The sequence below is a fragment of the Lolium perenne genome, chromosome 2 (genome assembly GCF_019359855.2).
Source record: "Lolium perenne isolate Kyuss_39 chromosome 2, Kyuss_2.0, whole genome shotgun sequence".
In the NCBI taxonomy this organism is placed as follows: Eukaryota; Viridiplantae; Streptophyta; class Magnoliopsida; order Poales; family Poaceae; genus Lolium; species Lolium perenne.
In genome coordinates this window covers 244,039,085-244,051,972 of record NC_067245.2, presented here as the reverse complement: position 1 = coordinate 244,051,972, position 12,888 = coordinate 244,039,085, and positions in this window count along the sequence as shown.

Genomic DNA, 12,888 nt, shown 5'->3' with positions numbered 1-12,888 from the left:
TACTGGTAGCTATGTGGTTAATCTCTCTCCTATGTGCTTCAATACAATAATCTCATGAGCTGCCTTACATGATTGAGATTCATATGATGATGCTTGTAATCTAGATGTCATTATGCTAGTCAAGTGGATTTTACTTATGTGATCTCCGAAGACTCCTTGTCCCACGTGTGTAAAGGTGACAGTGTGTGCACCGTGTGGGTCTCTTAGGCTATATTTCACAGAATACTTATTCACTGTTATGAATGGCATAGTGAAGTGCTTATTTATATCTCTTTATGATTGCAATGTGTTTTGTATCACAATTTATCTGTGTGCTACTCTAGTGATGTTATTAAAGTAGTTTATTCCTCCTGCACGGTGTAATGGTGACAGTGTGTGCATCGTGTAGTACTTGGCGTAGGCTATGATTGTGATCTCTTGTAGATTATGAAGTTAACTATTGCTATGATAGTATTGATGCGATCTATTCCTCCTTTCGTAGTGTGAAGGTGACAGTGTGCATGCTATGTTAGTACTTGGTTTGGTTATGTTGATCTGTTATGCACTCTAAGGTTATTTAAATATGAACATTGAATATTGTGGAGCTTGTTAACTCCGGCATTGAGGGTTCGTGTAATCCTACAAAGTTAGTGGTGTTAATCATCCAACAAGAGGGTGTAGAGTTTAGCATCTATTTATTTATTCTGTTATGTGATCAATGTTGAGAGTGTCCACTAGTGAAAGTATGATCCTGATACGTCTCAAACGTATCTATAATTTCTTATGTTCCATGCCACATTATTGATGATATCTACATGTTTTATACACATTATATGTCGTATTTATGCATTTTCCGGCACTAACCTATTAACAAGATGCCGAAGAGCTAGTTGCTGTTTTCTGCTGTTTTTGGTTTCAGAAATCCTACAAAGGAAATATTCTCGGAATTGGACGAAATCAACGCCCAGGGTCCTATTTTTGCACGAAGCTTCCAGAAGACCGAGGGGGAAAGGAAGTGGGGCCACGAGGCGCCGCCACACTAGGGCGGCGCGGCCCAGGTCTTGGCCGCGCGGCCCTAGCGTGTGGGGCCCTCGTGTGGCCCCCCGCGTTGCCCTTCCGCCTACTTAAAGCCTTCGTCGCGAAACCCCCAGTACCGAGAGCCACGATACGAAAAACCTTACTGAGACGCCGCCGCCGCCAATCCCATCTCGGGGGATTCTGGAGATCGCCTCTGGCACCCTGCCGGAGAGGGGAATCATCTCCCGGAGGATTCTTCACCGCCATGATCGCCTCCGGAGTGATGAGTGAGTAGTTCACCCCTGGACTATGGGTCCATAGCAGTAGCTAGATGGTCGTCTTCTCCTTATGTGCTTCATTGTCGGATCTTGTGAGCTGCCTAAGATGATCAAGATCATCTATCTGTAATTCTATATGTTGTGTTTGTCGGGATCCGATGGATAGAGAATACTATGTTATGTTAATTATCAATCTATTACCTATGTGTTGTTTATGATCTTGCATGCTCTCCGTTATTAGTAGAGGCTCTGGCCAAGTTTTTGCTCTTAACTCCAAGAGGGAGTATTTATGCTCGATAGTGGGTTCATACCTCCATTAAATCTGGGACAGTGTCAGAAAGTTCTAAGGTTGTGGATGTGCTGTTGCCACTACGGATAAAACATTGATGCTATGTCCAAGGATGTAGTTGTTGATTACATTACGCACCATACTTAATGCAATTGTCTGTTGTTTGCAACTTAATACCGGAAGGGGTTCAGATGATAACCTGAAGGTGGACTTTTTAGTCATAGATGCATGCTGGATAGCGGTCTATGTACTTTGTCGTAATGCCCAATTAAATCTCACAATACTTATCATATCATGTATGTGCATTGTCATGCCCTCTCTATTTATCAATTGCCCGACTGTAATTTGTTCACCCAACATGCTATTTATCTTATGGGAGAGACACCTCTAGTGAACTGTGGACCCCGGTCCTATTCTTTACATCGCATACAATCTACTGCAATTGTTCTTTACTGTTTTCTGCAAACAATCATCTTCCACACAATACGGTTAATCCTTTGTTACAGCAAGCCGGTGAGATTGACAACCTCACTGTTACGTTGGGGCAAAGTACTTTGGTTGTGTTATGCAGGTTCCACGTTGGCGCCGGAATCACTGGTGTTGCGCCGCACTACATCCCTCCGCCATCAACCTTCAACGTGCTTCTTGGCTCCTCCTGGTTCGATAAACCTTGGTTTCTTTCTGAGGGAAAACTTACTTCTGTGCACATCACACCTTCCTCTTGGGGTTCCCAACGGACGTGTGTTTCACGCGCATCAAGACTGTTTTCTGGCGCCGTTGCCGGGGAGATCAAGACACGCTGCAAGGGGAGTCTCCACAATCCAATCTCTTTATTTTGTTTTTTGTCTTGCTTTATTTTATTTACTACTTTGTTTGCTGCATTATATCAAAACACAAAAAATTAGTTGCTAGCTTTACTTTATTTTACTATCTTGTTCTCCACATCAAAAACACAAAAAAATTAGTTACTTGCATTTACTTTATCTAGTTTGCTTTATTTACTGTTGCTAAAATGAATACTCCTGAAAACACTAAGTTGTGTGACTTCACAAACACAAATAATAATGATTTCCTATGCACACCTATTGCTCCACCTGCTACTACAGCAGAATTCTTTGAAATTAAACACCTTTCTTGAATCTTGTCATGAGAGAACAATTTTCTGGTGTTAGTTCTGATGATGCTGCTGCCCATCTTAATAATTTTGTTGAACTTTGTGAAATGCAAAAGTATAAGGATGTAGATGGTGATATTATAAAATTGAAATTGTTTCTTTTCTCATTAAGAGGAAGAGCTAAAGATTGGTTGCTATCTTTGCCTAAGAATAGTATTGATTCATGGACTAAATGTAAGGATGCTTTTATTGGTAGATATTATCCTCCTGCTAAAATTATATCTTTGAGAAGTAGCATAATGAATTTTAAGCAATTAGATAATGAACATGTTGCTCAAGCTTGGGAGAGAATGAAATCTTTGGTAAAGAATTGCCCAACCCATGGACTGACTACTTGGATGATCATCCAAACCTTCTATGCAGGACTAAATTTTTCTTCGCGGAACCTATTGGATTCAGCTGCTGGAGGTACCTTTATGTCCATCACTTTGGGGGCGGCAACAAAGCTTCTTGATAATATGATGATAAATTACTCTGAATGGCACACGGAAAGAGCTCCACAAGGTAAAAAGGTAAATTCTGTTGAAGAAACCTCCTCCTTGAGTGATAAGATTGATGTGATTATGTCTATGCTTGTGAATGGTAGATCTAATGTTGATCCTAATAATGTTCCTTTAGCTTCATTGGTTGCTCAAGAAGAAAATGTTGATGTGAATTTCATTAAAAATAATAATTTCAACAACAATGCTTATAGGAACAATTCTGGTAATAACTATAGGCCATATCCTTCTGCTAATGCTAATGGTTATGGTAATTCTTATGGGAATTCTTACAACAATAATAGGAGTGTACCCCCTGGTCTTGAAGCCATGCTTAAAGAATTTATTAGTACACAAACTGCTTTTAACAAATCTATTGAGGAAAAGCTTGATAAAATTGATATTCTTGCTTCTAAGGTTGATAGACTTGCCTCTGATGTTGATCTTTTAAAATCGAAAGTTATGCCTAATAAGGATATTGAAAATAAAATTGTTACTACAGCAAATGCCATCCAAGTTAGAATTAATGAGAATATAAGATTAATGGCCGAATTGCGTGCTAGGTGGGATAGAGAAGAAAATGAAAAACTAGCTAAAGAGAATAATGTAGCTAAAGTTTGGACTATTACCACCACTAGTAATGATAATGATTCACATGTTGCTACACCTCCTACTATCAATGGTAAAATAATTGGTGTTGGCAATGTTTCTACTCCTAGTGCGAAGCGTACAAAAGCACTGAAATTGCTAAAGCTACTTTGAAAGCGCTTGTGATAAAACTGCTGAAATTTTTTCCAACATTGGGGATGATGATCCCATTGCTGTAGCTCATAATGATTTAGATTTTGATGATTGTCACATCTCTGAAGTTATAAAGTTCTTACAAAAACTTGCTAAAAGTCCCAATGCTAGTGCTATAAATTTGGCCTTTACAAAACATATTACAAATGCTCTCATAAAAGCTAGAGAAGAGAAACTAAAACTTGAAACTTCTATTCCTAGGAAGTTAGAAGATGGTTGGGAGCCTATCATTAAGATGAGGGTCAATGATTTTGATTGTAATGCTTTATGTGATCTTGGTGCAAGTATTTCTATTATGCCTAAGAAAGTCTATGATATGCTTGACTTGCCACCATTGAAAAATTGTTATTTGGATGTTAATCTCGCTGATAATGCTAAAAAGAAACCCTTGGGGAGAGTTGATAATGTTCGCATTATGGTTAACAATAACCTTGTCCCCGTTGATTTTGTTGTCTTGGATATTGAATGCAATGCATCTTGTCCCATTATATTGGGAAGACCTTTTCTTCGAACCGTTGGTGCTACTATTGATATGAAGGAAGGTAATATTAAATATCAATTTCCTCTCAAGAAAGGTATGGAACACTTCCCTAGAAAAAAAATGAAGTTACCTTATGATTCTATTATTAGAACAAATTATGATGTTGATGCTTCATCTCTTGATAATACTTGATATACACTTTCTGCGCCTAGCTGAAAGGCGTTAAAGAAAAGCGCTTATGGGAGACAACCCATGTTTTTACTACAGTATTTTGTTTTATATTTGAGTCTTGGAAGTTGTTTACTACTGTAGCAACCTCTCCTTATCATGTTTTTGTGCCAAGTAAAGTCTCTATGGTAAAGTTGATGCTAGATTTGGATTGCTGCGCAGAAACAGCATTGTTGTCTGTCACGAATTCGCGCAGAAGTCTCTGTAAAAAAATCAAAAAAATCTGCAAATTTACGTGTGTGATCCTCAGATATGTACTCAACTTTCATTAGTTTTGAGTTTTTCCGTTTGAGCAAGTTAAGTGCCCCTTCCAGGTTCGTCTTTACGGACTGTTCTGTTTTTGACAGATTCTGCCTTTTATTTCGCATTGCCTCTTTTGCTATGTTGGATGAATTTCTTTGATCTATTAATGTTCAGTAGCTTTGTGCAATGTCCAGAAGTATTAATAATGATTGTGTCACCTCTGAACATGTGAATTTTTGATTATGCACTAACCCTCTAATGAGTTTGCTTGAAGTTTGGTGTGAAGGAAGTTTTCAAGGGTCAAGAGAGGAGTATGATATACTAAGATCAAGAGGAGTGAAAGCTCTAAGCTTGGGGATGCCCCCGTGGTTCACCCCTGCATATTTTAAGAAGACTCAAGCGTCTAAGCTTGGGGATGCCCAAGGCATCCCCTTCTTCATCGACAACATCATCATGTTCCTCCCCTGAAACTATATTTTTATTCAGTCACATCTTATGTACTTTGCTTGGAGTGTCTGTTTGTTTTCGTTTTTATTTTTGTTTGAATAAAATGGATCCTAGCATTCATTGTGTGGGAGAGAGACACGCTCCGCTGTTGCATATGGACAAATATGTCCTTAGGCTTTACTCATAGTATTCATGGCGAAGGTTGAATCTTCTTCGTTAAATTGTATGGTTGGAATCAGGAAATGCTACATGTGGTAATTCTAAAATGTCTTGGATAATTTGATACTTGGCAATTGTTGTGCTCATGTTTAAGCTCTTGCATCATATACTTTGCACCCATTAATGAAGAAATACATAGAGCTTGCTAAAATTTGGTTTGCATATTTGGTCTCTCTAAAGTCTAGATAATTTCTAGTATTGAGTTTTGAACAACAAGGAAGACGGTGTAGAGTCTTATAATGTTTACAATATGTCTTTTATGTGAGTTTTGCTGCACCGGTTCATCCTTGTGTTTGTTTCAAATAAACCTTGCTAGCCTAAACCTTGTATCGAGAGGGAATACTTCTCATGCATCCAAAATCCTTGAGCCAACCACTATGCCATTTGTGTCCACCATACCTACCTACTACATGGTATTTCTCCGCCATTCCAAAGTAAATTGCTTGAGTGCTACCTTTAAATTTCCATCATTCGCCTTTGCAATATATAGCTCATGGGACAAAATAGCCTTAAAAACTATTGTGGTATTGAATATGTACTTATGCACTTTATCTCTTATTAAGTTGCTTGTTGTGCGATAACCATGTTCCTGGGGATGCCATCAACTACTCTTTGTTGAATATCATGTGAGTTGCTATGCATGTCCGTCTTGTCTGAAGTAAGGGAGATCTACCACTTAATGGTTAGAGCATGCATATTGTTAGAGAAGAACATTGGGCCGCTAACTAAAACCATGAATCATGGTGGAAGTTTCAGATTTGGACATATATCCTCAATCTCATATGAGAACACTAATTGTTGCTACATGCTTATGCATTAAAGAGGAGTCCATTATCTGTTGTCCATGTTGTCCCGGTATGGATGTCTAAGTTGAGAATAATCAAAAGCGAGAAATCCAAAATGCGAGCTTTCTCCTTAGACCTTTGTACAGGCGGCATGGAGGTACCCCTTTGTGACACTTGGTTAAAACATGTGTATTGCGATGATCCCGGTAGTCCAAGCTAATTAGGACAAGGTGCGGGAACTATTAGTACACTATGCATGAGGCTTGCAACTTGTAAGATATAATTTACATAACTCATATGCTTTATTACTACCGTTGACAAAATTGTTTCATGTTTTCAAAATAAAAGCTCTAGCACAAATATAGCAATCGATGCTTTTTTCTTTGAAGGACCTTTCTTTTATTTTTATGTTGAGTCAGTTCACCTATCTCTCTCCACCTCAAGAAGCAAACACTTGTGTGAACTGTGCATTGATTCCTACATACTTGCATATTGCACTTGTTATATTACTTTACATTGACAATATCCATGAGATATACATGTTATAAATTGAAAGCAACCGCTGAAACTTAATCTTCTTTTGTGTTGCTTCAATACCTTTACTTTGATTTATTGCTTTATGAGTTAACTCTTATGCAAGACTTATTGATGCTTGTCTTGAAGTACTATTCATGAAAAGTCATTGCTTTATGATTCATGTGTTTACTCATGTCATTACCATTGTTTTGATCGCCGCATTCATTACATATGCTTACAATAGTATGATCAAGGTTATGATGGCATGTCACTTAAGAAATTATTATTGTTATCGTTTACCTGCTCGGGACGAGCAGGAACTAAGCTTGGGGATGCTTGATACGTCTCAAACGTATCTATAATTTCTTATGTTCCATGCCACATTATTGATGATATCTACATGTTTTATACACATTATATGTCGTATTTATGCATTTTTCGGCACTAACCTATTAACAAGATGCCGAAGAGCCAGTTGCTGTTTTCTGCTGTTTTTGGTTTCAGAAATCCTACAAAGGAAATATTCTCAGAATTGGACGAAATCAACGCCCAGGGTCCTATTTTTGCACGAAGCTTCCAGAAGACCGAGGGGGAAAGGAAGTGGGGCCACGAGGCGCCGCCACACTAGGGCGGCGCGGCCCAGGTCTTGGCCGCGCGGCCCTAGCGTGTGGGGCCCTCGTGTGGCCCCCCGCGTTGCCCTTCCGCCTACTTAAAGCCTTCGTCGCGAAACCCCCAGTACCGAGAGCCACGATACGGAAAACCTTACTGAGACGCCGCCGCCGCCAATCCCATCTCGGGGGATTCTGGAGATCACCTCCGGCACCCTGCTGGAGAGGGGAATCATCTCCCGGAGGACTCTTCACCGTCATGATCGCCTCCGGAGTGATGAGTGAGTAGTTCACCCCTGGACTATGGGTCCATAGCAGTAGCTAGATGGTCGTCTTCTCCTTATGTGCTTCATTGTCGGATCTTGTGAGCTGCCTAACATGATCAAGATCATCTATTTGTAATTCTATATGTTGTGTTTGTCGGGATCCGATGGATAGAGAATACTATGTTATGTTAATTATCAATCTATTACCTATGTGTTGTTTATGATCTTGCATGCTCTCCGTTATTAGTAGAGGCTCTGGCCAAGTTTTTGCTCTTAACTCCAAGAGGGAGTATTTATGCTCGATAGTGGGTTCATGCCTCCATTAAATCTGGGACAGTGTGATGAAAGTTCTAAGGTTGTGGATGTGCTGTTGCCACTAGGGATAAAACATTGATGCTATGTCCAAGGATGTAGTTGTTGATTACATTACGCACCATACTTAATGCAATTGTCTGTTGTTTGCAACTTAATACCGGAAGGGGTTCGGATGATAACCTGAAGGTGGACTTTTTAGGCATAGATGCATGCTGGATAGCGGTCTATGTACTTTGTCATAATGCCCAATTAAATCTCACAATACTTATCATATCATGTATGTGCATTGTCATGCCCTCTCTATTTGTCAATTGCCCGACTGTAATTTGTTCACCCAACATGCTATTTATCTTATGGGAGAGACACCTCTAGTGAACTGTGGACCCCGGTCCTATTCTTTACATCACATACAATCTACTGCAATTGTTCTTTACTGTTTTCTGCAAACAATCATCTTCCACACAATACGGTTAATCCTTTGTTACAGCAAGCCGGTGAGATTGACAACCTCACTGTTACGTTGGGGCAAAGTACTTTGGTTGTGTTGTGCAGGTTCCACGTTGGCGCCGGAATCACTGGTGTTGCGCCGCACTACATCCCTCCGCCATCAACCTTCAACGTGCTTCTTGGCTCCTCCTGGTTCGATAAACCTTGGTTTCTTTCTGAGGGAAAACTTACTGCTGTGCACATCACACCTTCCTCTTGGGGTTCCCAACGGACGTGTGTTTCACGCGCATCAGATCCCTAGGCCTTGTTTCCAAATACTGCAATCATCGCTTGTTTACTGTTTTACTGCATCTTTACTTCCTGCAATATTACTACCATCAACTGCACGCCAGCAAGCACTTTTCTGGCGCCGTTGCTACTGCTCGCATTTATTCATACCACCTGTATTTCACTATCTCTTCGTCGAACTAGTGCACCTATTAGGTGTGTTGGGGACACAAGAGACTTCTTGCTTTGTGGTTGCAGGGTTGCTTGAGAGGGATATCTTTGACCTCTTCCTCCCTGAGTTCGATAAACCTTGGGTGATCCACTTAAGGGAAACTTGCTGCTGTTCTACAAACCTCTGCTCTTGGAGGCCCAACACTGTCTACAAGAATAGAAGCACCCGTAGACATCACTTCTCCTTCCAAAGTGATTTCTTCCGGACTTTTCTAGAACCTTCCATAAATGCACCGGATCATTTTCAAACTTATAAAATGACTTCCTATATATGAATCTTATTCTCCGGACCATTCCGGAACTCCTCGTGATGTCCGGGATCCCATCCGAGACTTCTAACAAAACTTCGAACTCCATTCCATATTTCAAGTTCTACTATTACAACATCAAACCTTAAGTGTGTCACCCTACGGTTCGCGAACTATGTAGACATGGTTGAGATCTGTCTCCGACCAATAACCAATAGCGGGATCTGGAGATCCATAATGGCTCCCACATATTCAACGATGACTTAGTGATCGAATGAACCATTCACATACGATACCAATTCCCTTTGTCACGCGATATTTTACTTGTCCGAGGTTTGATCATCGGTATCACTCTATACCTTGTTCAACCTCGTCTACTGACAAGTACTCTTTACTCGTACCGTGGTATGGTCTCTTATGAACTTATTCATATGCTTGCAAGACATTAGACGACATTCCACCGAGAGGGTCCAGAGTATATCTATCCGTCATCGGGATGGACAAATCCCACTGTTGATCCATATGCCTCAACTCATACTTTCCGGATACTTAATCCCACCTTTATAACCACCCATTTACGCAGTGGCGTTTGATGTAATCAAAGTACCTTTCCGGTATAAGTGATTTACATGATCTCATGGTCGAAAGGACTAGGTAACTATGTATCGAAAGCTTATAGCAAATAACTTAATGACGTGATCTTATGCTACGCTTAATTGGGTGTGTCCATTACATCATTCATATAATGATATAACCTTGTTATTAATAACATCCAATGTTCATGATTATGAAACTAATCATCTATTAATCAACAAGCTAGTTAAGAGGCTTTACTAGGGACTTATTGTTGTTTACATAACACACATGTATCAATGTTTCAGTTAATACAATTATAGCATGGTATATAAAACTTTTATCATAAACATAAAGATATATAATAACTACTTTTATTATTGCCACTTGGGCATATCTCCAACAGTCTCCCACTTGCACTAGAGTCAATAATCTAGATTACATTGTAAGGTACCTAACACCCATGGCATTCTGGTGTTGGTCATGCTTTGCCCTAGGGAGAGCTTTAGTCAACGGATCTGCTACATTCAGATCAGTGTGTACTTTGCAAATCTTTACTCCTCCATCTTTGATGTACTCGCGAATCGAATGATAACGCAGCTTGATATGCTTCAGCCTCTTGTGTGACCTTGGTTCTTGTGCATTGGCGATGGCACCCATGTTGTCACAATAGATGACTAATGGGTCCAATGCACTAGGAACCACACCGAGCTCTACAATGAACCTCTTCATCCATACCGCTTCTGATGAAGCCTCTGAAGCCGCTATGTACTCCGATTCTGTTGAGGATTTCGCCACCGTGCACTGCTTCGAGCTTGCCCAGCTTACTGCAGCACCATTCAATATAAACACGTACCCAGACTGTGACTTAGAGTCATCAGGATCAGTGTTCCAACTTGCATCGGTGTAACTTGTTACAACGAGCTCTTGGTCACCTCCATAACAAAGAAACATATCCTTAGTTCTTTTCAAGTACTTCAGGATATTCTTGACCGTTGTCCAGTGTTCCATTCCTGGATCACTTTGATATCTGCTAGTCAAACTAACAGCATGTGCTATATCCGGTCTTGTACATAGCATGGCATACATGATAGAGCCCTCTGAGGCATAGGGGATCTGGCTCATCCTTTCTCTTTCTTCTGTAGTAGCCGGACCTTGAGTCTTACTCAAGACCTTGCACAGTAACATAGGTAAGAATCCTTTCTTACTTTCATCCATTCTAAACTTCTTTAGAATCTTGTCCAGGTATGTACTTTGTGATAGCCCTATTAGACGTCTTGATCTATCTCTATAAATCTTGATGCCTAATATATACTATGATTCACCAAGGTCTTTTATTGAAAAACTATTATTCAAATAACCCTTTACACTGCTTAATAGTTCCATATCATTCTCAATCAATAATATGTCATCTACATATAATATCAGGAATGCTACAGAGCTCCCACTCACTTTCTTGTAAATACAGGCCTCTCCATGACACTGTATAAACCCGAAGTCTTTGATCACCTTATCAAAGCGTCGGTTCCAACTTCTTGATGCTTGCTTCAGTCCATAAATTGAACGCTGAAGTTTGCATACTTTGTTAGCATTTTTAGGATCGACAAAACCTTTGGGTTGTACCATATACAACTCTTCCTCAATGTCTCCATTAAGGAACGCCGTTTTGACATCCATCTGCCAAATCTCATAATCGAAAAATGCAGCTATTGCTAACAAAATCCTCACAGATTTTAGCTTCGCTACAGGTGAGAAAGTCTCATCGTAGTCAACACCTTGAATTTGTCGGAAACCCTTTGCGACAAGTCGAGCTTTATAGACAGTAATATTACCATCAGCATCTGTTTTTCTCTTGAAGATCCATTTATTCTCGACAGCCTTTCGGCTATCAGGTAAGTCTACCAAAGTTCACACTTTGTTATCATACATGGATCCCATTTCGGATTTCATGGCTTCTTGCCATTTGTTGGAATCTGGGCTCATCATCGCTTCTTCATACGTCGCAGGGTCTTCATCATTGTTGTCCACAATCATGACATTTAGACAAGGATCATACCAATCAGGAGTGGCACGCTCCCTTGTCGATCTGCGAGGTTCAGTAGCTATCTCATTTGAAGTTTCATGATCATTATCATTAGCTTCCTCTGTTGCCGATGTAGGCAGCACAGGAACTTCTTCCGATCTTTGCGCTACTCTGATCAACGAGCAAAGATTCTTCAATCTCATCGAGTTCTACTTTTCTTCTAGTCACTTCTTTAGTGAGAAATTCTTTCTCAAGAAAGGTTCCGTTCTTAGCAACAAAGATCTTGCCTTCGGATCTGTGATAGAAAGTGTACCCTATAGTTTCCTTAGGGTATCCTATGAAGACGCATTTCTCCGCTTTGGGTTCTAGCTTGTCCGGTTGTAACTTTTTTACATAGGCTTCGCAACCCCAAACTTTTAGGAACGACAGCTTAGGTTTCTTATTAAACCATAATTCATACGGTGTCGTTTCAACGGATTTTGATGGTGCTCTATTTAAAGTGAATGCGGCTGTCTCTAATGCATAACTCCAAAATGATAAAGGCAAATCAGTAAGAGACATCATAGAACGAACCATATCTAAGAGAGTTCGATTACGACGTTCGGACACACCGTTTCGTTGAGGTGTTCCCGGCGGTGTCAATTGTGAAAGTATTCCGCATTTCTTTAAATGCATGCCAAACTCATAACTCAGATATTCACCTCCGCGATCAGATCGTAGAAATTTAATCTTCTTGTTACGTTGATTTTCTACTTCACTTTGGAATTCCTTAAACTTCTCAAAAGTTTCGGATTTATGTTTCATGAAATAGATATACCCATATATACTCAGATCATCTGTGAAGGTTAGAACATAACGATAACCACCGCGCGATGCTACACTCATTGGTCCGCACACATCGGTATGTATGATTTCCAATAAGTCAGTAGCTCGCTCCATAATACCAGAGAATGGAGTCTTAGTCATTTTTCCCA